The sequence below is a fragment of the Accipiter gentilis genome, chromosome Z, assembly GCF_929443795.1.
Source record: "Accipiter gentilis chromosome Z, bAccGen1.1, whole genome shotgun sequence".
NCBI classification, from domain to species: Eukaryota; Metazoa; Chordata; class Aves; order Accipitriformes; family Accipitridae; genus Astur; species Astur gentilis.
This window is the reverse complement of record NC_064919.1, coordinates 20,574,787-20,602,723: the sequence shown is the minus strand read 5'-3', so window position 1 is coordinate 20,602,723 and position 27,937 is coordinate 20,574,787.

Sequence of the window (27,937 nt, the reverse complement as noted above, 5' to 3'; positions counted from 1 at the left end):
TAGCTGAAGGAATTGTTAGAAACCTTTACTTAGAGCATCAGCTATGAAAAACCTTCAGTAACCAAACCATTTTTATATTGTAAGAAGTAAAAAAATCCAGCATGCTTAAAAATAATTAAACAGTTCTCTGTCAATAGCTTTAAATAAAACATGTTTATTTACTGCTGTTTTGAAAGCTGTTCATTTTCTCAAGAGAAGAATGCCCCATGTGTTTATAGTCAGAAACATATATTAGAATGTTTTATGCTAAAATGTATGTAGATTGCACTAACAAATAATCATAACTGATCTGGCAATTAGCAACTAAGTTGCTAATTATATGACACCATATTTGCATAGAAATCTTAGCTGCACTACTACAAAAACTGATTAAGCCAATTTTCCCGCTCAGATTTCATCCTTTCCTTCAAATTCACAATGGACACTAGTAAAGACTATCTGGATAGGATATGTAAGATATGAACAGTATTTTTACCCAAAGCTGTGTTTAATTTATTAATTGCTATACAATAGCTGTACCAATATTATGAATTCTAAGCACGAAACTGATTCCCATTTCATACATGAAAACAAGGCTGAGTCAGCTATGTCTACACAAACTTGCATTTCTGTTGGGGTTTTGGAATCAGCAACACAATTGTTTTCATTCATTAAACCCATCCAGGGACAGCTGACACTGTGAGTGAGTCTACATGTTCTGCTTTGGTGGCTATATTAAAATTCACAACTATTCCTGATGAACTTTTAGGAGTCAAAGCAATCATAAACATACATATGGAGTTATTAAAGAGCAAGCTCTTAGGAAAGTCAGTTTTTAATATTGGTTATGAATTTGGCAAATGTTTTCACACACTAAGACAATGATGGATACAGGTAGTGTAATGCAATTTATGAGCACTTTAGCTGTGTGTTAATGATGAACAGAATGGCCATGGCTATTTGCCTCATTACTGTTTACTTAACCTGTGCAAGACCAGAATAACCTTCATTTCAGGACCTGAGTCCTTTTTACATTATCACAGCACTGTGTAGAGTGCTAAAACTCTTGACATTTGGTCATCTGCAAATATTGGATCAACACCCACATTCAGACACTTCTGTTGATATAATTTTTCCAGAGGAGCAGAGATCACGTGCCAGATAAGTTCTGAAACTCTTATAGGCATCTGTATAAACATTTCAGGGGGCCAAGGACTATTATGTAGACATTCACTCACTGTTCTGTAGTAATTTAGGTATTTACAGACACAGAAGACCTGCCTTTGGCCTACGAGCAGGGTTGATATTTTTTATATTTGCAATGCTAGGATAATTATCTTTCACCTTAATCTTTGGAGACAAGCCTGACTTGTAGCAATAGTTTCATCAGTCCGAACCAGTTTAAAAATACAGATAGCTTTTGGGAACATAAAGTTAAGGTGATATAACTGTTCAACAATTCCAATGCAGACAGCATGTCATGGTTTAATGCCAGCCAGAAACTAAGCACCACACAGCCACTCACTCACTCCCCCCCCCCCATCCAGTGGGATGGGGGAGAACATCGGGAAAAAACAAGTAAAACTCCTGGGTTGAGATAAGAATGGTTTAATAGAACAGAAAAGAAGAAACTAATAATGATAATGATAACACTAATAAAATGACAACAGCAATAATGAAAGGATTGGAATGTACAAATGATGCTCAGGGCAATTGCTCACCACCTGCCGACCGACACCCCGCCAGTCCCTGAGCGGTGATTCCCCGTCCCCACTTCCCAGTTCCTATACTAGATGGGATGTCCCATGGTATGGAATACACCGTTGGCCACTTTGGGTCAGCTGCTCTGGCTGTGTCCTGTGCCAACTTCTTGTGCCCTGGCTGGGCATGAGAAGCTGAAAAATCCTTGGCTACAGTCTAAACAATACTGAGCAACAACTGAAAACATCAGTGTTATCAACATTCTTCGCATGCTGAACTCAAAACATAGCACTGTACCAGCTACTAGGAAGACATTTAACTCTATCCCAGCTGAAACCAGGACAGTGTCCACCCCTTATTCTATACCATTGACGTCATGCTCAGTTCCCATACCTTTAGTTACATCCTGATCAATCATCATCATCTTTCCATTCCTTTGAGACATATGAACAATGATATATATATATCTATATATGTATACACACACAGAGATATCATTAGTTTATGGGTTATGTTCATAAAACGTTTATTGAGTTCATTTAGTTTCTGACTCTGGGCTCCATCTGTCATACCAGTCTGGGCAGGAGGGATGGTGCAAAGTCCTCTCAGTCGGTAGAGCAGAATTGGGCTTCAGTGCGGTATGACGAGCAGAAGACTTTTGACGTAGCAGGAGGATGGTGTGCACCGTTGGATTGTTGCATGCTGGAGTCAGTTCTGGTTCCATCACTACTGCGCTTTGCTCAGTTTTATCACAGTTCTTTCTTGCTTGATCCAAATGATTCTTACCATAGTACTATGGATATAGCATATAACAATTATAGTAATGATAACATACAGTGGCAGGGTGATATAGCAGCCAATATCATACAGTTTAATTCTGGCTATTTTCACCTAAAATCAAATCCCCTTGAGGCACACATCGGACTTCTCCATCTCTTCGCATCGCCCACCAAGTGCACCCAGGGCCTTGAGCAAAAGCAATCCCACGAATGGGTTTACCTTTGCCTGAGGCAGGAGTAACCCAGACTGTTTTCCCTAACATATTTTTCATGTGCACTACAGGGACTTTATCCCCTTCTACAGTATGTAAAAATTCTGATTGGGCAGGGCCACTCCAATTGGCAGATCCTCTGGTGTTGATTAACATTCTTCGCATACTGAACTCAAAACACAGCACTGTACCAGCTACTAGGAAAACAGTTAACTCTATCCCAGCTGAAACCAGGACACAGCAATTCATGGCTTATCATAAACAACATAAAATTGGAATGAAAAGCTTTCCACACAAGTCTTTTTTTCTAGAAAAGTCTGGCAGAGATATTACTAGTTCTGCTGTAAAATCCATCACAGGAGAAAAATATGCAAAGTATACAAGCATATAGATATACAGGTCACATACATAAATTATTCTTGCAAGATTGCAGCTGCCAAGATCACCCACTTTCTTTTTTTTTCTTTTTAACCCATGCCTCTATCCTGTCAGCTTCCCTTCCTCACTTACAGCTGATTCTGGATTTCTCTCCTATCTTATGCGGCACCTCCAGCTCTGCTTGATCTGATATATTTACTCTTAAAATGGTGTCACATCAGGCACTGCCCCTTATGCTGCCCCAGTAACATTAGCTTTCACAGCCTGTTAACTGGGATGTTCTCAAAAGCACTTCTCAGCCTTATGGCACACTCCCAACAACCAGAAATGTTTCTGTAAACTGATGTCCCAGGTTAATACTTCCTCCTCCCAGTGCCAAAATGGAACTATATTCTGTTGTGATGTGTGTAAAAATCCATTGCTACTTATGGAGGTGTTGTCCCACGAATGGGGTTCATTTATCCTGTGTGCAAGCCAATAACACACAGAGTCGAGATATTTTCAAATTAATTTCACTGATGCACATGAATAGGTGCCTGTCTCAAGACAGCACACCCTTGTCTCAAAAATACTCACATTTATACACTTAACGAATACATATTCATTGTTACTTTCCTTAATGATTGGTTCTTTCTTCTTTGCCCCTCATGCAAATTAGCACACAGAGTCTGTCTTCTTCCTTCATTGTCTTCTTTTGAGTAGGTGGTGTCATTTGAGTAGGTAGTCAACGAGTGGGCGGTCGAAGTCTCCCCCTGTAGGAATTACCTTTTACCTGCTTCTTCCCTAATCTTGGCAGTTCCAAGCGGTTCTTCAGGGTTTACTGACCAGACCACACTCTCATATAAACATAAAGACCCATTGTCTACTAGTTAGTTCCTAAACCCTAAATCATGTCTAGTTATTGTTTCCCTATTTTAAATATTAGCTGATGGGGGCTGTACACAGGACTTTTGCAGCTCCCTGGTTATTTCAGTCATATTATACATATTGATTGATAACAGAGGTAACTGGGGCAGGTTCATTTTTATTTAACTGTATGGAAAATGCTTCTTATTGTTTTGTTTTGGTGCATGTAGTTTCTTTTGTCATTTTGCTGGCTTAATGTTCCACTCATCCTCTCCCACTATCTATTTCATTCATTTCCCACAACTTTCTCAAAATTAGATTTAAATTCCTTGGAGTAGTAATTTTGTCTAGCTATATGCTCATCCAATGGGGACTAAAACTTAAGTCTTTAGACATTACTACAATAGAGACAAGGAAAAAGCAGTGTGACATCAAAGCTCTGTTGTTGTTTTTCTTGGGAGAATGGTTATTAAACTTATCATGAACCTCTGAATGATTTTTGTGTCTTTCTGGCAATGCTATGAGTCATCTGTTTGTTCTCTTTTTGTCCTTATCTTTGACGACCTAACTTGGCCATCATGTACCCAAGAGTAGTAATTCACCCCTGTGGTGAATCACCATTCAGGATTTAGATGTTTCCAATGAGTCATACTTAACCTTATAGCAAGTAAAATGCTTAGACTACATAAATTGTGCACTTTAACTGTGGTGTGTTTAAATGTCCATGTCTGGAAAACAAAATTACATATTTCTGTGGCAGAAGTAAAATGAAATGTTGAACAGTAGTCCCCACTTTAAAATCTGCATAAGTAAATCTATTTTTTAATTAATTTTAAAAACTTTGCCAAAGTATACATAAGATAGAGCTCTCTTACAAAATTTTTTCCATCACAGCAATCATGGGCTTAACAACCTTAAGAGCAAATATTTCTAACAACATGTCCCCCATCTGCAAAGCCTGATAACATCAAAAACTCCCACCCACAAAGCAAAATATTTCAAATCCAGAGATTCGGAATGAGTTCAGGGACTGCCTTTCAGAAATTAGGCACACTCAGATACTCTTTTCAGAAAAATTTATTGTATTGCATTTCCTTTCATCTGCTCTTCTTTGCACTGTATTATCCAATGCCAACTGTCTGCCTTCTGTTATAAAAATTCCCTGTGAGGAAACAATATTTGTAATCAACATTCACTCCCATGTGCCTGCACAGACCACCTGTAGTTAATGAGAAAGCAGGGTTCTTTTTTTTGTTTTAATTTCCATTCTTATTTAAGAAAGGAATTAGCTCTTCGGAATGATAAGTGTCAAAGAGACTGAAATGAGCAAATGGAACAAAATAAGGCAACAGGGTTTGCAGGCAGTATGTTGTCAAAATAATTTATTAGCTCCAAGGGGTGTACCGGGGACATACTAAACTGAAGCTTTATCCCTACACAGTAAATTCAGACTCTAGTCTTGATTTGCCAGCAGGAGGACTCTGGCTGCTCTAAGTACCTCCTGAAATTTGCCATGACTGGCTCCCTGAAAAACTCTCCTTCTCCAGCCGTGAGCACTGCACTGGTGAGATTCTACTTATATTCTCACTCATTACCATTAAGAAAAGGAAAACTACTGAAAATTGCTTAAATTTGTGGAAGAAAAAAATGCAGTAAGACTCACAACAGTGTATTGTACCTGTATCATCTGTAAGGGGCAAATAAGTTTTAGTTTCATTGGTTATAATAAAACTTCAAACTATATTAATGAATGTTATGTAAGATATTACTGATAACAGTGATGTGTAAAGACTTTAAAACACAGCCTTCTTCCTTTAAATCTCTACAGAGATGTGAAGAAGGGCCATTGGCTTTTGTGCACAAATTACAGGATACCTGAATTAACAAAGTGCAAATTAGTAAGGCTTTAATATATTTAAATGCTTTCAGATCAAAACATTAAGTATCTATCTTTGCTACTTAAGACGTGTTTAACACTAGAAATTATACATTCTCTTGTTAAGACACTGACACTCAACTGTTAAAATGCCTTAAATGCCTGGTACTTCACATATGTGTTCAGCCTCCTAGTTTCAGCTGAAGGAAACTTAACACATTTATGCTGGTATAAAAATTACAACTATAAAAAGTAACAATGGATAGAGTTTGTAGGCATGCCTGATGCAAAATACTGTTGGTGCACATACCCTACAAATACATATTTGTTTGTTCATTTAGACTTTAAAATGTACCTGGACAGAACAGCAAGAGAGTATCCTACTTAAAGCTGATGTATATCGGCATGTCTGCTCAATGGATACAGAAGGAAATAGAATTAGTAAGTCCTTAGTATTCAAATTCAAGTCTATAAACAATTTTAAACATTCAGTAGATCATCACACATGTCAGAATATGCATACTTTATTGTCAGTGCACAAGGCAATGTTTTATAATTCCACAATATTTCAACCTCAGACAGAAAACAATCATCTCAAGGTTGCTAAAGCCCATGTTCCAAAGTGCTAACTCAGGTATTGACTTATGTACTGTGCCTTCCTCCTTAAAGAGGAAGAAAAAAACCTGGAAAATTGAAAGTTACCTTGGACACTGATGCAACAACTATTCAAAAATAGTCCTGTAGCAATAATGATGTTTCTGATGGGAGTTCTGCAGAAAGGAAAACACATATTTTCTGCTAAAGAACAGTGAACTTCATCTTCATCCACAGATAGTATAGTAATATTACATAGTTATCCATGTAATAGTGATTTTTAGGCTAACCTCTGTAAACAAAGTGCAAATACAGATCAGCATCTCGCAAGAGACAGATCAAAAGGATGCACGCATATGTTTGCTTGTGCAGAATTGTCTCTTATGAAAACCTTACATAGCATATCGCTTTAATAAATTTAACTTCCTTCATAACTGGGCTGTCATTGTAGAGTACTATTCCCTCCCTATTATAAATTGCAAATGAAAGATAGACATTAAACAATTTGCCAGGGGCCACACTTGGACTGCGAACTAAATGTGGGTCTTCCAAGTCACGTCTTAGTGTTCAAAGTGCTTAGACAACAATTCTTAGTCTGCAGAGTGTGAAATACCAGCTGTAGCAATCATGAAAATAATTAAAATTAAAAAAAAAAAATACAAATAAGTGAGAAGCATGACTATACCAACAGCATTAAACCATGATATAATCACACAGGAGTCATAAACTAAATAATCTGAGAAGTATCTCCAATCGCCTCCTCTGTCAAACCTCTGAAAAAAAGCAGAGGTTTGTTAGTTCTCATTAAACATTATACTCTACCCCAGTATGGTCACAATTGGTCTCAGTGTTTTAGCTTGATTTCCTGTTTGTAAATATAGAAAGAGTTATGGTGGAGTTAAAAAGTATATTCAACTATCATGTGATATAAAAAGTGACATATCACTAAGCATTTGATAATCATTCAGCACCCTTTCTCCATTCATCCTCCCCTCTTTTATTTTGACATGCTTCTGGAAGGCAAACATGGCTTTCTGTCTCCAGTGATTTACTTGTCATGTCTGAAAGAAGAAGGTAATCTGGAACTTAGAGGTGAAAGTCTTCCCAAGATCTCTCTTTCATTCTTAGGACACTTTTAGACCAAACATAGTGGATAAGTAAAAGCAAATTCAATTAAATATTTCCTACAAAAGAATGTTCTGCCGTTGTTTGACCAGTCAAGAAAATGAAATGTCAAAAAAAAAAAATACCATGCATGCAAAACATATAAGTAGAGCAAATAAACAGAAATGGAACAGAAGATGTCATACAGTATTTCAAGCATACTCAAAATTTGTTACATACCTAGAACATACTGAATTTAAAATGTTCTTCAGTCAAAAGATAAAAATTAGCCCAATTTTAATGTTGTCCATCTTACCATTTCAAATTATTGCAGTTGTAATTTATTTTATTTCAGCATAATACAGAAAGCTTTATGTTCTCATGGAAATTACAAGAAATGAGATTTGGAGAGACAGGGGGAAGAACAAAACTTACATGTGTAACAGACTGCTATACAAGAAAACTGCTGTGTTGGTTTCTTTCTTAATTCAGCACTCTCCTATGGACAAAGGGCAAAGAAAAGAGCATGGAAAAGCAAATGCAAAAGCTAAAGCTAGGCCAAAGCTAAAGGAAAGAAAAGAAAGACTACAAAAAAAACCCAGTTTTTGTAGTCAGTTTACTTTATGATCTATGGATCTAAAATAACACACTAAAATAGCACAGACCTATCTTTTTAAAAGACCTGCTGAACCTTAAAAATAAATCTTGAATTATAAGTGCTTCCTATAAAACCAACACAATAGCAAGGTCATTTTTCTTTTAGAAAAATAAGTAATTCATCTTTGTTAGCAGCTGCAGAACGGTGCTACACACGCAGAGGACTGTCTCCCAGCATCCCAAGGTAGGGTAGCCGCAGGACCAGAGACACACCACTCAGAGAGAAAACAAACCTGAGTTTGCTTTGCTAAGCAGCATGGGCACAGCTGAAAGGTCGTGGGGGTCGTTCTGCAATTCTTGCACAGTCTGTGCATATGTGCTCATACCAGCCACATCCCCCCTGTCCGGCTGGTGACAGCACCACAGGCACACAGGACAGGACAGGCACCCACCGGTCACCTGGTCGGAGCCCAGGCTCCGTGGATGTCTTCCCTGCACCCCTCTCACCTTGGGCTCTGAACATCCCTGGATACATTCCCCCTGGAGTGTCCTTGGTGTCATTATTGTCACTGTTTCTTGCTTTTTAACCAAGAGGGACCACACAAGCCACAAATAGTCATCTAGCCTCAGGCCAATCTCTGACTTTCTCCACATCTAAAGCCAATTAGCAGTTGTTAGCTGAGTTACTACTGCCTTCTGGCCTCCTGCCCCAAACCAGTTACAAAGATGTAAAGTCGTTAAAAATGCATTGGTGCTTTCTCTTTCCCTGGCATTCCTAAACCTTTAAAACAGCACAGATAGGGTTCAGGTCTTGGTTAGCAGTGCTTTCAGGTAGGTGTCCACTGTGCCAAGTGTCTGTGTTGCTTTGTTTTTCCAGTATGTACAAGGACCATTTTATCATCTAGAGCTGGGCAAGCACACTTTAATCCTCATCCTGTCTGAGAGGTGCTTTCAGGCATGTGCTCTCAGCCCGTGATACTTAGAAAGATCTCAAATAACAATCTCATTCTCCTCCAGCCAGGCTAAATACTATAGCTGAAAATTATCTTTCTTTTCCATCAGGTAAGCCTGCTTTTTGAGCTGTCATAGACTCCCTGACTAGTTTAATTTTGTTTCCTATATCCCAAGCAAATGTGCCAACTACTTAGCGGCTTTGAAAGAGGGCTTAAGTGTCTAACACTAGGGAAGAAATAGCCATGAACTCCTTTGCTGCTTACTGGTGACATGCTGATGTCAGATACAGAAAATCCTGTGGTAGATTAGAAAGTCCTGTTTTAAATTAAGTTAGTTAGCAGAGATCCTTCTGATCTTTTCTATTCTTTCTGTTTAATGGTGCCTCACTTGGAGCACCAGTTCCGATCTTTTCTACTCTTCCTGATTGATGGTACGTCCCTGTTGGCAGGAAAATGAACCACTGATCTGACACAGAGTGGCTTAGAGGTCAAAGTGAGGAGGGGATACCTCCTCAAATGACCACCAAAGACCACCCGAGACCCTCATGCATGTGGAGAAGGCATCTGATGTGTCATGGTTATGTAATCCTATGCATATGCATTAGATAGTTTGAATATGTATTAGGTAGGAGTAGTTTAATAAATTAGATGCAATTGTGACTGTATAAAAGGGACACACCTGATGAATCTGGTGTGCTTGATTTGTGGAAAGTCCACCAAGCACCCTGCACAGAATAAAGCAATATCTCTACCGAGTGTGTAAGATGGGTCTATTGTACATTGGGTAACAAATCTGCTTTTAGGACAACAATGCCACCACTTGCATTGATCATAGGATCACCAAGCTGGTATTTCAGGGTCAGTGCTGCACTGTGACAATGAGGTACATGACTTCCAGCAGTGAATGAGCTCAGATCATAGCACCCAAGAGCTTTGTGTGCCATCTTCCACTGGGCTGAATAAATAGATCCCAACACTGAAAGGGGCATGGTCTAAGTAATATATGACACCTATTGGTGGGTGCTTGGTTCATGCACTGAGGTACCCCAAGTGTGTTATTAAGAAAAACTGAAGAATACCTTTTAAAAAGGAACCACAGTTTTCCCTTCATTTCAATAAGTTAATTTTAATGTTTACTTCTACAAGAAAAACCTGCAGCCTATGAGTTTCACTAGCTGGAAAGGTACCTTAGATTGGGTAATGGCATGCTGCTGCTACTCATAAATTCCCTCATGTTCCTAGTAACTTTTGTTCCCATAAGGACATAGCTCATGGTAACTTGTGCTTTCATTTGTTCTGAGATTGCAACTGCCTGTAAGGAAACAATTGTTCAAGCAGCTGTAGAGCTTTCCCACTAAATTTTAGCCCCCATTCTTGCTGACCAATATATGTTTACTGATCTCTGCATGTATCACTTCTGAGTAGATGAATCTCAACACACAGATTAAAATACTGTTAGCTGAAGCACTGAATTCTAATTGCAGCACTTAAAACAATCACAGCCAGTTTTAAGCCTATAATTTTACCACTGTCTAGCTAAATCTTCTAAATTGCAAAGTATCAGTTTGCAAATGCTGATTAAATTCATTTGACTGGTGTAGTTGCTAATGTTTAAGTTTGTGAACTCCACTAATGTTAATGAGCCAGGCAAATACAAAGGTGGTTGTGTGTATACTATTTCTTCTTTGAAGATTATTACCATGTAATACTGAAAATCTTGTACTTGAAGCTTTATGGTTTTACCTTCCCAAGTTTACATGAAATCTAATGCTCATAAATAGTATTAAACCAAGACTGTTAGAATCTCTGTCTTGTCATAAAAGATATGCAAAGCCTTTTATTTTCTTCTCCATTAATGGGTCCAAGTCCTGCAGTCCAAGGCTGAGATGGAAACTGTGGAGCTGTCATTCCCACTCAGTCTGTGTTGTTTCCCAAACCTGTCTACCCTAGTTTGAACTAAAGCAAGCCATGGTTTTGTTACGATACGAACACATACCTCCTATGACCTTTGATAGATTCCACCAATTTTTTTCATAATAAGGCATTTGGCATCTGTCAGGAGCTGTTGGATACTGGCAGTCTGACCTCAACTTTTTTTTTTTAACCAGTGCAGATAGTCTTCTGGAAAGATTTCTTTGAGATGCAAATACCTTGGATCAACCACATGACTGAAATTCTTCATTCAACGATGGTTCTCAACTCTCTCATGCCTATATACTACAAACTGAGCAAATAATGTGCTGGAGGCAGCCCATTCCTGGTTCTTTCTTTGACTCCCTCTCACCATTAACTTCTTTGGAGCATCTAATGGGCAGCATTTTGTATGCAAACTAGGAAATGGAGGTCACTTGACTGCCAGGTTTGCTCTGAGCTGAATGGATGTTACTTACATGCCAGATTACTGCGAACGTGCACTCAACAGCAGTAACATAAATACTGTTAATCTGCCTGATTTTTTCAATTCTAGACTTAAAATGCTTAATGCTAATACATCCTTTCTTTGTATCATGGATTTTGAAGCATGCAATAGCCCAACAAAAATGTCTTTCCACCTCTTAGTTGTTTAAATTTAAAACAAGCGTAAAATTCAAAAAATCAGTAGCTTAAAAAGCCCTTAAAAGAATTCAAGACTCATCATACTAACACTGTTCATACAAAAGGAGTTTGTAAAAATTATTTTTACTGTAACAAGAATGCCATGAGCAACTGAGTGTGTCCAGACTCTGGATGTCATATTAACTGCATTCCTATTATGTATTTTTAGTTGTTAAAATCAAGTAGCTCTGAAACGTATAAATATGCTAAAAATAGTACTTATAACAATAGATTACAAGTAAATGAGCAGAACAAGATCTGCACATGTAGTATCCAAACATGACATGCACATAACTGAATTTTAGTCTGCCTTTAGCATAAGTTATAGTTTAAAAACAGATTTCTTATGGATATTGTTTAAACTTGTTCTAGCTGGTACCTCCTCTTCCTTTTATTACTATGGAAAAAGCTTCACAGAAGATCTGAGGGTGTTTAAATATTACTTTCAGAATGAAACTTCTTTCCAAAAATGTGTATTACAAAATACATCTCAACTAACTACGCAGTAGACATGTGACAATTGTCCTACAGCATTCGCTTCGCTTCGTAATTAGCAGCAAATTAGGATCTCAGATTTCCATGGTGGTACAGACCTATACATTAGACTACTCCTTATTCCTAGATGCCAACAGCTGAACCATCCGTTCTGTATTTCCAACACCAGGACCTGCTGTTATCTTTTTGTGGTGTTCAAATAGGCAGGGAACTGCACTTTGCCCAGAGTTCTTGGCTACCTGTAATCCCTTCAGCCTTTGCAGGACTTCTGGCAAGCTCCTTGCTGTGGATCATTGCCTCTTTCTGCCTGTGCAGTCTGTTGTAGTAGAGCAGCAAGAATCCACAAAATCCAGCACAGGGAGATGGGAACACTCATGCTCCAGCTACCCACTAGACCCATTTCTCTATTTGCCAGCTGCAGGGAATCTAGTAGCTATGAATAGCTTCATAATGAGAGTTACAGTCTCCACTTTTTTGAACTTAAAGAATATGTATGGTCAAGCAGCCAGCAGTTCAGGGAATTCTTACTTACAGGGGGAATTTGCTGGGGAAAAACTTCTGCTGGTGAGCAATCCAGTGTTCACCTTCTAACTGCAAAATGTAAGGTGAATTCCTAAGAAAGTAGCTGACTTGACATAAATTGCAGTTCAAGGACCTGTCCTGAAATTTGGCTCATTCTGAGCATGACAGATCTTTAAGATCCATTGGGATCTGCGAGTTGCTGGCTAGAAATCTATTTTGATTTGAAAACACAATAAAAATCCTAATATAAGAAGTTTCTCTTCTAAATTTTTTCCTTCACTAGAAGAGGTGAGACACTGCCTGACAAAGTAAAGTATTTCCATTGCCCTCTAAGAATTAAGACATTAGTGGATGAAAGCAATGCCATAGATTAAATAAATCTGAATTTTAATAAAGCAATTATCCTCTATTAAAAAAAAAAAAAAAAAAAAAAAAAAAAGAGTTCTTAGAGCACTAGCATGACAAATTCTGACTGGTATCTGTACTCATTGTACATAATGCCCAAGAACACCCGTTTTATTGATTTCTTATCCCAACCTTTACATATGCAAATTCTTTAGTACAGGTATAACGGCCTACAATGACTTCGACTTTTCTCAGTGTGTCGCACTGCATCATTGGGCTTAGCAACTCTGTAGTCTACCCTTTCCTTCTTGGGTTCCTCACAGTGGATTAATCATTATCCAGCTCCAATTTGCAGTTTATCTTACTCTTCCTCTGGTGATGACATAATACCCAAGGTTCAATTACAGAGTTTTCTCCATACCTCAAGCTCTTTTCTAAGGTTTTCTCCTCTAACACAAGATAACAAACTCCTTGGTGACCCACAATCAACACAATCTGCCTGCAGCATTTGCTTCATCTCCTGCTAGTTTCCAGCTTTTGGGCTGTCACATCTATCTTCTTCAGGCAGAATATGCCAGACTCTGCCCTGCTGCCAGGTTCAGCACATTGCTTGTACGCTTCCCCAGGCCACTGGTCCTGCCTAGTAATTGGGCTTGCAATAGAGATAGGTGAGAAAAAAGATCGCAAAGTAAAAAGTGAACATTATGAAATACAAGTAATGACTGCTACTTAAACCTTGGTTTGAAATAGAGCTGTGGTCAATGCCATTGGTTACCAAAAGTGAACATGAAGCTGATGAAATATACAACCAATAAACAACAACAGAGTTGGGTTCTGGAAATTGCTGTGAATTTCCCCTCTGAACAAAGTCAGATCCCAAACCAAACAGCTAAAAAGACCTCCAGTAGGTGGCAAATGTACAACTAGCCTTATAATCACAAACTTTATATCAAAGAAATATGAAAGACTATGAAAAAAAAACCCACAAAAGTAGGAAGCAATATGCAATATTGCAGTATAAACAAAGCTGTCTAAATGAGATATCATCAAAAGCAGGATTAGGACTATGGTTAATTAGCATTTCCTTTAAGTAGCTAAGGGTATAAAGCTTCTCATAAATGAAATATATGAGCAGCTGCAAATAAATAAAAAACAAGCAGTCTATGCAGATTAAAAACAATGTGTTGCTACAGTCTGCAATTTGATAACTCTAGTAAGCATGTACATAAATATAAATGTGTTCTAACTGAGGTTGCAAGGCTACAGTAAAATGATGAGCATGTTTTACTAGCTCATACAGAGGAAGATCGTCACTCAGCCAGGAGTTCCCTCCACAACTGCAGGAGCCTTTCATCCCTGAGCAGTGAAATTCCAGCAGTGGCTGCATTCGCCAGGAATGACCAAGAAAGGGATGGAGCAGTCTTAGCTTTGTATTCCCACATCTAGGAGCCAAATTAAGGGGAAAGGAGAGTAAAATATTTACTGCAGTTCAATTTTCCATCAAGCGTTGAACACCCTGGAAATTCCCCCACAGAATAGTTTTCCATCAGAGATGTTGCTTCTACACAACTGAAACATTTTTTTCAGGAAAACATGGGTTTCATCCAGAGCTGCAGTGAATAATCACTGGAATATTTACCTTTCACAATAGCATAATCACTTCAAAATGAAATAATATTGGAACATAATGCTGCTGGCTTTATCAGAAGTAAATATTTGGCCTCAAAGAAATGGAACATTTTGGTGTGGACAAAAACTGAGTTTAGTGCATTTTATTTCATACTGGAAGTCAGAAACTTTCCATTCCTACTGAAGTAATTGCTGAGTATGTTTCTTTCCAGACAGCAAAAATCACTCATCAAGTTTGCAATACGGAATAGTAATAAAAATGGGCAATACAGTGCAAGTTCTCTAAACAAAGATGTATTTGTCACAAATAATAGGCATTGCCTAGAAGTTCTTGTGCAATTGTTCTTGTGAACTATGACAACAAAGGTGGTGTCAGAAATTAACTGGGTTATCCCACTGAAAACAGGAAACCACTGGGAGGAGACTGGGAAATTATGTTACCTGAAGTTGTGTAATGCTGGCATTAAGCCCTCACCACGCCTACTCGGTTGTATCAGGGCACACAAGAAAACTAAGGAAGAAGAAGCAGAGTTTCCTTCAGGCCAATAGAAACTTGACTGAGATGGGAAATATATCAATATCGAGGCATAAAGCATCTGTTCTGCACTTCTAAGGGAGAGAGGAGCTCTACCCCTTCCGAAGGAAAGGGTAATCAATACCAATGTGCTAGGAACACTGGAAAAAGACTATACCTGACCTAATGGTGTTCCACACTGATTTTTTTCTCTAGTAATAAAGTGTTTATCCATCTCCTTCTCTGTGACTACTTCAAGAGAAAGTAACACAGAAGAGAACTGGAGACTAAAATGTCCTACAAGGAACTAACAGAAGACAATGGTAAAGAAACGAATTTGAACTGGAAAGCTGCAGATACTCTGTAAGAAAGTAATGGTTGATTCATAAGCAAGATAATAGTGAAGTTTTTAATTGTGAGGAATTAATATAAATGAATTCTCATTTTCATCTCCTCACAGCTTTTTTGTCTCTGAATTATTAAGGTACAGACTGTAACACAGGAGAGGGGAGAAGGAAGGTAGAGGATGGCATTGTATACACACTGTAATAGGAAATATGTAAATAACATTCTGATATCTCTTGAAATATTGTCATAAGATTTCATATGGTGATAAATGGGTGATTAGCTTGGAGGAAAAGAAGCTATCAGATACTATGGGAAACAGAAAAATAAATGTGGAATAGGGGGTTGGAAAGCAGAAAGACATACAGTCAATACAGAAAGTAATGTCAGGGGAGTCTTTTCCTGATGAAGGGATAGGCTTACAAAGTTACACTGAAGGACAGAAACCATTAGAAGAGCTCAGGTAAATAAACTCCTTGGAGCTCATATCCTTTCATATATAATTCACATTAAAGGGCTTTGGTACTGGAATATGGTAACAAAGTAATATTGATAATATGTGAAGGAGTATTAATTAAAAAATCAAATATTAATTGACTGTACTAACCTATGAGGGTAATGTGCATATGTATAATACATATAACCATAGAATTTATAAGACTTTAATTATATTTTCAATGAAATATGGTATTTGAATCTGTCCAAAAATGTACTCTCTTGTCATGTGTGTTCTTTGTACATACTGTACTGCTGAGTCATCTATAAATTGGTTATGATTGGGAAAATACTCCTGAAAAGATAATTCATGATTAAACCATGATTCTTTCCTGATGCTTCCTATAGGTCACAAAAACAGACCAGTCCCGTTTACAGGCAGGTCCTGCAGATAAAATTTGTGTGTTTCCAGTCCTGTTTACTGAATTTCTTCAACCAAGAAGCAGAAGTTAACATCTGCAAAGCTTTAGTAAAGATAAAAATTTGGCTATACAAATGACCAGCTCTGCAGCTTGCCATCAGTAGCGTCTCAACATCTGTGCTCTTGCTACAAAGTTTTTAAACCTTTCAGATTATTTGGGGTCATGTAATCTCTGGTGCTGAGTTTGAAAACAGCTTCAGCCTCCAGGCTCTGATCATCTGGGTTACTCCTTACATTAATTTGGCTAAGACACAGGGACAGCCCTAAAGAAGGTCTCAGAGTAAGGTGTTTTGCAGCTCCACGATCCCTGCTGCTGGGGAGACTGTGAGTTGTGGAAGCTGTGCCTCTGTGCAGAAGACAGCCTCTGATGTCATTTAGGGTGCCTTCAGAGGTTCAGGCAGCTGCTGAGAGATGGGGCCAGAGCAGGGGACAATTCCAGGTCTGCAGCTGCTGCTTAAGTCCCTAGGGACAGCCCAAACTGAAGAGGCGACCCAGTCAGGAACATACAAGTGGTCACAGATTTGCTCTTTGGACACTTGAAAAATTAGCATGATAGGCCCCTGTAACTATTTACCTCTCAATCAGGTGCAACCTAAACAGCCTGCTAAAGAGAGGCTCCTCATTCCCCCCAGTAAATGGAGGCTTGTCCCACGGAGACACCTGCATCCGTCCTACTCTTCTAAGGCCCCATCCACAGTCAGTGGAGACCTAGCCAAGCTGATCAACAGGGGCTGGGATATTCTCATCTTAAAAGTGGACAAGTAGAATAGACCTGCTAAATTGATCTTACTTCTTTCTATTAACTATGAAGCAAGCAATTATGCAATGACAAGTCTGTGCGTAAATACCTACACAGCACAACTGAATTTTAGTCAGGCTGATGCTTTGAGTTCAATAAAAGGCCAATTTGTGTTACAAAAGCACCTTCATTTTTGTATCTACTGTACTGGAGATCCACAAGCAGATATCTCAAAGAGGTTGCATACTTTTTCCCTACCTCACCTGTCTTTCCTGCCCCATGGCAGACTCCTTTGTCAGCAGCCCTGTACAGGATGCTTTGCACATTGTGGCCCTTCTGTATGCTAGAAAACCAGGTTGAGTTTTTCACCCATGAACATTACCTGTGTTCCTTTGAGCTGCTGGTCATTGTCTTAGATCCCTTTTTATTTTCCAGAAATCATTGCTGAGCAATGATGTTTGATGCTTTTTCTGCTGATTTACACAGGCATTGTATATAGGTGTATCTCAACATCTCTCTGGTCTTGCTATAGCCCTTTCTTGTTAAATCTAATAACTGGCATAAGTACATATGCAAATGCACAGGAAAATATCCATAAACTCCTTATAAACCCATTTCTAAGATAAAATATTTGAAATGTACTGTACAAAAAAAAAAAGGAAAATAGAGAAATTATTTTTTAAAATGTAATGCTATAAATGAATAAAATCAGATTTAGTTATATTTCATTAGGAGCAGACTAGGGTCACGCTTCAGCTGCTCTTGCATTACCATGCAAGCTAATTAAAATTTGACTGCTCCATCTCTTCTTTTTTTTTTTTTTTTTATCTTTTCTGCTTCAATACTATTGCAAACTGCTTATGAAAACAAAAAGGAAAATTACAAAGTTATAAGAAAAAGGAAGGCCCTTCCATGCTAGTGAATAAAAGTCAACCACATCACTTTGTTTAGGCCTGTTACTGTAAATTTCATTTTTGGACATTCCTCAGCTATGTTTTTATATTTAGGTCTGCATTTATGTTAACATGTTTTATAGTAAGTTCTAGATATATGTATAGACATAAATATGGCACACACACACACACACACCCCCCCATATTTATGTGTACAAACATGCATATGGGTGCTTTCTCATCAAGTACTTAGTATGAATGTTACAGTTTCATATCCAGATTTAGAGAAATTCATTTCAACATAATTTAACATGGCGAGTCCATAAAACAAGCTCCTACCTTCATGTTTACTTCCCCCTCACTTCTTCCAACACCTAAGTATGGAGGAGGAGATAATTATGAAATGTCAGCCATGCTCAGAAATCCCAACATACATACAATTTTTTTGCTATGAACTTCAAATATAATAAGATTCCATTAGTTTTCAAAGGTCATATGGATATATTTCACCTGTCAACTATTAGAAGTCTTCTATGGCATTTGTTGTTGAAAGGTTTGAATATTTTCCTTTTAGTCAGTTACAGAATGAGAGTGACAGATATGTGTGACCTCTTTGTGTATATTCTATATTAGCACCTTTACTGCACAACGTGATGAGGATTTCAATTGAGTTTTATGTATCTCAGTCTCCTAAAATAAACTTTGAGCTCTACAAGCAGCAAATTAATTTTTATTAATACTTTTATATAAATCAATATATAAACATATTTTATTTGTGTCTTTCTACATAAAAGGTTGTGTGTATGTTTACACACACAGACCGGAAAGTTAAGAAAAAAATTCTAACAAAGTGGTAGTGGAAACCTAGAAGTTGGCGCCTTTACTAATAAACTGAATTTAACCCATTGTGGCAGTGTGCTTCCTGCTCCCACTCCACCCTCAACCTGACTTGTATTTCCTGTAACCCTGCTCAAGTGATAACCACCAGTGGTGATCGTAGCAGATGCATCTGGTTATGGTGGCTGCATCCAGCTCAAAGTGGATTTGGGGGAGACAGATAACAACACAATAGCCAAGGGCTAATTTGAGCAATACGCCCACCTAACCACGGTGCTGATCAATGCCCGACTCAAGCCAAATTTGGAAGAAACTAACATGTGTAGTCATTATGCAAATATGACTATGAGTCAATTATCTTACTCCATAAATAGTGGACACCTGAGCGCCCATTGAGCTCTCCTGCATGGCAGTAGGCTGCACACCAGGATCTCCCCTTGAGCAGGGACACCTCTCAAGGTTACTCCTTGAGGCTGAAAGAGTCATTGCCAGAACAGACTCTTGGTAAGTGATTAGTAGCACGCTAAACTTTGAGATCTTAGCTAAGTGATATAAAGGACTGATTGCACATATGTAATCCTTTAGACAGAAAGCATTGACCAAGTCTGGGACTCGGAGTGGATCCAGCCGCACCTAGACTCCTCTCTGAGAAGGAGTTTAGAAAGCAAGGGGGTCCATTCTGAACCTCATGACTCAATCGGAGGGTCTCCCTGACAGTTTCATCTGACCCTGTCCTCTATGCAGTAAATATCAAGTGAATCTTGACATCAAATCTTGTTAAACTGTATCACATTTACTATCAAACTTTGTTAAATGTCTGTTTCATACCAATAAACATATTGGTACTTCTCTGTTAGAAGTGAAGTGTGTCACTCTTCCACAACACCCATGCATGTTTATGTGCCACTGGAAAACAGAAAGCTTGTATTAGAAAAGATATAGGATTATTTCCTGCATCAAAAATCATGTATTTAGTAATCATTGGAGAGGCTTCTAAGTTCTGTATAATTGTACTACAGAGCCACTATAGTAAATGAAACTTATTATTTCCTTAAATTAATTGATGAAAGTTTTTTTAATCTATGAATTAGAAACACTTGGTGTGATAATGGTTAGTGTTCTTAATGTGCACAGGGATGAAAACTCCTCTGAGTTCCAGGCATCCATGAATTCCAGTACAACCACTGTAAACCTCAGCTTAGAAGTGGCAAATCTTTCTAGATAAAATACATGAATTTCAAGAAATTCCAAGTGTGTTTTGCTCTTCTTTCCTTAAGAAAAACCTATGTGTATAACAGCTCAGAGAAAATAACATTTTTGAAAATGTTGTTTTTGCTTCTACATAACTCAGGTTTCCTTTCAATTATCACAACATTCCTTCTTTCTTAAATACTTATGATAACAAACCTCCCCTGAAGAAACAATTAATTTTTATTTGAAGACAAAATTCCACAGCATAAATTCTTATATTCTTTCATGTTAACTTCATGTTTACATTATGGTTTGTGTATAAATTATAGCAAAATTATGTTATTGAACACTTTATTAATTTAGAGGATATATTATCATCTGAACTTATGTTTGTATCAAGTGAGCAGTTCATTGGTATCTGACAAGTTTAAGCATAAATTTACATCAGAAAGGTAACAGTAAATTTTCTAGTGTGCAGAGGAGGCAATTCCTTCTTATGTGACAGGTTAAAAGGGAGCATTTAAGAATAAATTACTTTTTCAATATATGCATATATAAAGAAAATAAACATGTTGGACTTCTGGAATGGAATTTGACCAGCAGAACTCTTTCAGAAAATGGACCAAACCACAGTTAAACCAATGCATTTCCTGAAGATTCCAGGACCCCCAGTCCTTACTGGCACTACCTGGGACAAATCCACAGTTAAAAGTTGTAGTACCTCCCCCCATTCCCATCAAGGAGTTTCTGGTCTTTGTTCAAACTCTAGCTTAAAGATGCTTGGAAAACTTCCTACCACAGAGGCAAAGACACTGTAACTATCAAGCTGAGGAAAAAATTACAGTCTGACTACACATGTAATAGCAGATGGTCTATTCACAAGCTGAAACCACTAACATGACAACCCATGAAGGAGCTGAGCCAGTAAGAGAAGAATGATAACAGTTCATTTCCATCTGCAAAAGCTGCAGAGGGATGCTTCTTCCTCTTTCCATGAGCTTATAGAAGAAGGAAGCAAGGGTGTCAAGCCTGACGGACCAACCAAACATAGTCTCTCTTCCCAGCTTCATCTTTATAAAATTTATCAGAGTTTCTTAGCCTTACCCAAGCTCTCTTGAACAGGAAAGGTAAGAAAAAAACCCAAACAGCTATGCTAAGTATCAAGAGGAGTCAACCTTGTAGTCAAGTTAACAGAGTCCAAACTTCAATATGCATTGCAAAGCACTGCAAAAGGTATCACATTTACATCTGGCTGAATTTTTTTAAATGGGATATCAAAATACTACTTGAATTTAAAAGGCTAAGGGTCCTCCATTTAAGCACTTTGTCTAGAATAGATTTTTTGATAACACAGATAAACGAATAAAACATGATTTCAAGTTTTTAATATACTTTGAAGCACACATATTCTATGAAAAAGTCAAGGACTGAGGATTAATGAAAACATTGACTCATGCAAGGCCAGGGAGGGCACTCTCTCCTTCCCTTAGGATCTTTGTTTGGATGTAAGTGAAGATTTGACACATCTTTTCATGTTTCCTCCATGTCAGGCAGCTGTCAGTGCAGTATTTCCAAACCCCAAACAAATGCCTGGGAACAGTTCTGTGCCAGGTGGTGGCCCTGGTGTTTGCAATGCTCTCTGTTAAAGTTTGCATCCTCTGTTCACACAAAATCTTCACCCAGGAACAATTCTGGGCTGCCTTAGTGACTCCGGAAACTCTCTCTGGTCTGTCAGGAGACGTGTGCTGGTGATGGGCAAAACTTATCACTGTTATCTACCTGACTCTCTTAGCATATTATTTTCTCTCCAGTATGTAGTTTGTCCCTGAAAGGGAATTTAGATTTTTATTTATTTAGTCATACAGTAATCTGAAATAATTATAGGAATTAATTAAGGAAGAGATAAATGAAATAGCAAAGGAACCTATATACTCTGAGGTTCACTGACTCTTAAGAAGTTTTATTTTTACCAAAAAGTGAGCAGTAAAAACCCACAAATTCTAGTCAAGTTCTATTTATATCTTTGGTACATATCTGTATATATTTTTGTTATATTTTGCAGATAAGACAAAAGTTATTTCATTAACTTCATGAAAATTTCTCAACAAAAAAGCCAAAAAGGGAAAATGTGTATTGAATGGGAATCTATCATTTTCTGGCTATCTTATTTTGATGACTCTAACTGATGTTACAAAATAAGGTACTGCATCTACTAGCATCTAAGATACTGCATACTTGTGAATACGCACATATATATTTAATATTTTGCAAGGAGTCACCACTCTTTGCCCCAGAACTGGCGTGATAGCATGGTGATTGCCCTCCCCTATGCCTTGTCTTCACCACAGACCCTACAAGCTGTTAAAACTATGTGGCATCAGCACCCATCCAGGCCAGGCTGGGCACTACATGTGCACTGTGCTCATTCCTCCAATTACAGCCTTTGAAAGGCAAACTGCTTTGGAGACAGAGGTCAATACTGCTCTCCCTGCCCTGGTTTTTGAGGGAAAATCTAAGCATGTCATACCTGTCACGTCTCAATTTCTCAGGATGATGACTCAGGTTTGCTAATTCCCAGGTCAGGATTAAGGTGAAACGACACCAGGGATCTTTTAACTCACAAAACTCAACTTTTATTTGCTCACAACAAGAATTGGCATGCTCACCACCAAAACTGGTATGCTCACAACAAAAACTGGCATGAAACTATGTCAGTAAACTGTGTAACATGTGCTAACCATACATCACCAAACATATACTACAGGCCTTGCTTATTTGGGAATCAGTTCAGGGAAGACAATAAGGAGAGCCCTCCCACTGAGTCATGAGGTTCAGAGTGGAGTCCCTTGCTTTCTAGACTCCTTCTCAGCAAGGAGCCTAGGAGCGGCTAGATCCACTCCTAGTCCCAGACTTGGTCAAAGGTTTACGTCTAAAGGGATGAGGTGTAGGGATTTCAGAAAAAAAAAGACAAAAGGGGGGGGGGGGGGGGTGGTGGCAGGGAGTGGGGGGAGAAAGAGAAAGAGAAAGATTTCATCAGTCCTAGGTCCAGCATTGGTTCAGTCAGCTGAGGGGTCCAGTTCCAGTGGGCTTGTGCACGTGGAGCTTCAGTTTGCATCCTTTTATCATTCTTGCCTCTCTTTTGGGCAGGCATTTGAACTCATTAGGCTAACTAGGTAGCCTTTGGGCCATGGGCTTGGGGGTCTTTTGGGGAGTAGCTTCCTCTTCCCTGTAGATGTGATCTTTGGCCATACACGGTGAGCTGCCCTGCTCAACATATCAGAAGAGCACACCAGAACAGGGAGCTGTGCACCCTCCAGCACACCCTCCCCCTCCTGTTGATGATGGGCTCTGAGGGGCTTCTTTTCACCTGTGGTTCCTTGCTAGGCAGAGTTCGTTGTTATGCAGAGTTAGTCATTAAGCAGAACTTGCCCCACCACAATGTTTGAGACATTAACTCTCTCAGTCTCTCACCGTACCTATGCAGGTAACATTCAGAGATGTGTCTAATATGAGCTGCTATCCATAAAATTGTATTTATTTATATTAATAATATATAAAATCTTTAAATTTATCTCTGGGTGGAATCCCACCTTTACTTTTTGGTGACTATGCTCAGGAACAATGTATTAACTAGTCCATTCTCATCTGCACCATCCTCATTGCTTTTTCAGTATTAATGTCCTAGCTAGAAAGAGAAATGTTCCAACTTTTCCAAGATTCCGTGAAAATGGGCCAGCCAGCTCTTTCAGAGTACCTTGCAAATTGGTCAGTCTTGGTGAAATAAAAATTTGGTTGATGAAGATCCAAAGTACACACTGTTCAGTGACTTATAGATTACGAGAGGGCTAGAAGTACATCAGTGATATATTCTGATTCTTCTTTTTCTTACATCTTACAAAAGACACATTCATTGAAAACTTTTGCCTTTTTTTGCTAAGCACCCTAAGAGCACAAAACTGATCATGCTGTCTGAGCTTATCAAATAGAATCCCATTATTAAGGAAAATAGATCACAATCTTACGTAACAGTTTTTCTACACTGTTGCCCAGAATATTTGTAGATGTTTACTGTTCTTGCTGTTTCTCTTGACCTTCTCCATTTCTCTTCTTCTTTCCTTCCTTTCTTTCTTGGCATCCGGTCTTTTCCTATTTTGATGGCCATTTTCTCTTTCTTGATCAGCTTTCTAGAAGCTTCAGCCTCTCTCCTCCTTAATTCTTTACAGCCACCTCACTTACTGTTCCTCCTAGTTTCTATCCCACTTGACGCTTTACTTCCCTCTGTAAGATAAGAGTCTTGCTGGCTTCCCTCTTTGACTTTTTTCCTGGCAAATGCCCACAAGGGTTCGGGGATTTCATGCCCTCTTGTTCATAAGGTTACAAAGGAAAGACCCTGCATGAATTCCTGATGTCTTCATGAAAGCAATCCCCATAAAAACAAACAAGCAAAAATATGAACGCAGATTCTTTAGCTGTTCCCAGGTACCATATTTCTCATGCATGAAGGAAGTGATATCACATCAAACTTGGTTACTTCAAATATATGCAATGTACAGTCTTTTAATACAAAGCTCCCTTTCTCTTTTGCTGAAGATTTTAGAGGTTCTATATTATTATTCACTATATTTCACTATATTCACTCTTTCATATTAATTAACCTACTCAATTCATTCTTACATAATTGTACCCTGAAAGAATATAAATATTAAAACATTAATAAATATGGTCTAGCTGGTGCTATTAAAGAAATTTCACATCTATCCTTTCTCATTTTTTTGTTTGGCCGCAGGCAGGGCATGAAGGTTTAGCTTACAAGTCTTTCATATTTGTGCTAATGTAAAATGACAGAGTCTTTCATAATCCTGCCAAAACATAAATTCTTTAGTCTATTAAAGACTGGAAGTTGCATCGGTGTAAAAATGACAAAATATATCACACTGAAACTGACAGAACAGCTATAATGCAAAGGAGATGTACCTTAATTAGAGCTCCCTCCCTAGACAGACCAAGCTTGCCAATGTAATTTTAATTATTTCTGTCTATTAAATCTACAATCACCTATTACTGTTGCTATATATCACATCAGAAAAGTACTCTCTTCAGGAAGGCATTGCCATTTTTAACAAGAAAATATTACCATCTCACCATGCATTCCCTTATTGTCAGAATTGGTGCCAATAAGTTAAATCAAAATATTGTTACCCTGCAGAACACTGCATCCAGCTGCAAATCAAGAATGGTTAAGGTAAGGAATATGGAAATATCCATTTACTAACTGCTAGAAGTGACAGGCCAGACTACTCCAAAGAAATCTATGGTTTTGCCCTTACTTAAGCAAACAAAGTATCTGCCTACTTTTTTTTCTGACTCATCTTTTCTCAATCATCATATGGAAGCTGAAGCCACTTCATTCATTTCTTTTTCTGTTAATTTAGTGTGCCCTTTTTAAAATCCATTTGCTTGCTGTTTATATACTTCTGCTTCAAACTACAAATATTCATATGATATTAAACTTGATGCATACACCAATGCCAATGAATGCTATCATAGCAGAAAACAGACTAATTTCAAATGAGTACAGCTCAGAGAGGATTGAGAGGATTTACTTGTGCTTGAGAAGTGTCTGGCTGGCTTTGGGTCCACTAAGAAAACAATGCTGAAGTATCATTTCAGACTTACAAGTCATCTGGATATCCCTGCCTTTTTTCAAGTTGCAGTTGTTTTGTCAAAAATGAGGAGGAAGGGGGGAGGGGGTAAAATAAAACCAATAAGTCCTTGCTTGGTATATAATTCTGGTGATCTGTAACAGTTTCCATCATAAAGCTGTATAACTTTGAAACAGCAACTGCCTCTTACGCTTGATAAGAACAATAGCAACTGTCTGAAAACTTAACTTCTTTCAACCTCTTTGCTATTATGCCTGCTAAAACCAGGCATAAGTCAGGCTGCTTGTATAAGAAAACACTTGTCAACAAACCAGTTGATACAGTCAGCTGGTTCTTCATGCATCTGCCTGTGTACACTGTCTCTTCAATGGTAATTTCTTTGGGACAGTAGTCAGCTTTCTGCACCAGATTTGGAGACACCACAGTCTAACACTGTTTCTAGTTAGTACAGAGAATAATACTGTAATAATAGAAATAATTTACATTGTTAACCCAACCTCAGAAACCATAAGTCCTATTATAAATGAATGTTCCAAGCTAGACAGAGAGGACTATAAACTACAGAACAATAAACTGAGAAGAACTGTAAGCTAAGACCTGTGTAAATAAGAGAAAATAATTACCACTACAAGTCAGATAAAACTATTCAGAATAAATGCATAAAAATACCAAGGAATTTTTTAGTCACTACTGCTTATGAAATATATGAGAAGTTGTGATCACAAAAAGAAAGAAGAGGCATTATCATGGAGTTCCACGCTCAGTGATAATATTTACTCAGCAAGGGAGATAACAAAACAATGAGAAACACAAAAGAATGTGGTGGGGAGGAAATACTATAAGAATATATTATCTATGATGTTGTGGGGTCACCTAATATCACATTCACAAAAGCACTGCTTATTATATAGCTCAGAGTATTTTTCATAAACAGCACAGGTGAATGCCTTTAAAACACAGAAGATGATCTTCATGTTCTTACCAAAATCTTGGCACTTTTACCTACCACATTGTCCTGTATTGTCCTGGCTTTCTGCACATGTTCTGGAAATTCCAGGGAAGAGAGGGGAACAATGTCATATATTCCTATGTACACACATATATACACCAGGCAATACACCCATGTTAGAACTGCTGCTCTCTGAGATGGACTCCTCCAGGAGATCACCCACAAGCCTCCTTTCTGCTCCTTCAGCAGCAGCACAAAGGAGAGAAACATTTGACTTTTCAAGTCATATTCTTTGCTCAAATGTTTCTCCTCCCAGGAAAAAGCCATAGGTCTGATCTCAGGTGTTTTGGGAGTTCTTTTCAACAGACAAATAGGCAGCAAGGCCATGTTAGACTGTTTTAATCAAATGTCAGAGAGATTCTTTATTAAGTCCAAAGCCACTGAAGAAGGGGGCTTCATATAAATCTTTAAATAAAAGTCTTGTTAAATATTAAAACATAACATGTCAAAATGTTTCAATCAAAACAATTAATGCTTTAGATAATGTCAGACTTTTTCATTGCTGAATAATGAAATGAAAAACCATGTTTGTTGCATTGATTATGAATGTCAAAAAAAGAAGAAATGGTTTGACAGGTGTTATTCACGTTTCATTGAGTGTAAGATTATCAGTCATTTAATAAAAGACATAATTTTAAGCTTTTGTAGGTAGGAAGAATATAGTCAGTACACATTAACAATAAAACTTGCATAATAAGCAATCAGCATTTGTCTTGAGGGAGAGCTGAATAAAAACTCAAAGAATGTTGCAAAGTAAATAAATAGAGATCAGTAAGACTTTTGTTAATATCTTTTTTTGTAACAATATTTGCATTGCATACACATATATTTCATTTTTGTTTTGACCAATTAGATTGCCTTGCAACATGTCTGACAGTACAAGGAGGAAATTAAAATAAATTCCTAGCATCAAACAATGCCAGGAGAAATAAAGCCAGAAAACGCCATAGCCTGATACAGAAAGTTTTAGACTACTGAATGGATAATAAATAAGATTTCTGGTATGCAACTTTCACAGGTTAAATGAATCAATTTTTCAGAGACTATCAACATTCAGTAGTAACACTGGAAATAATAATGGAAGTTTTCAACAAATAGAGTTTATACTACCAGCCTTGAGTATTTTTTACCCCATGAAAGAGAGCTGACATCATGCATGTTACACTTCAACTTCCAGTGCCCACACTCTAATTCTTTTTCCAAATTAAAGTCCATTTTATCATGG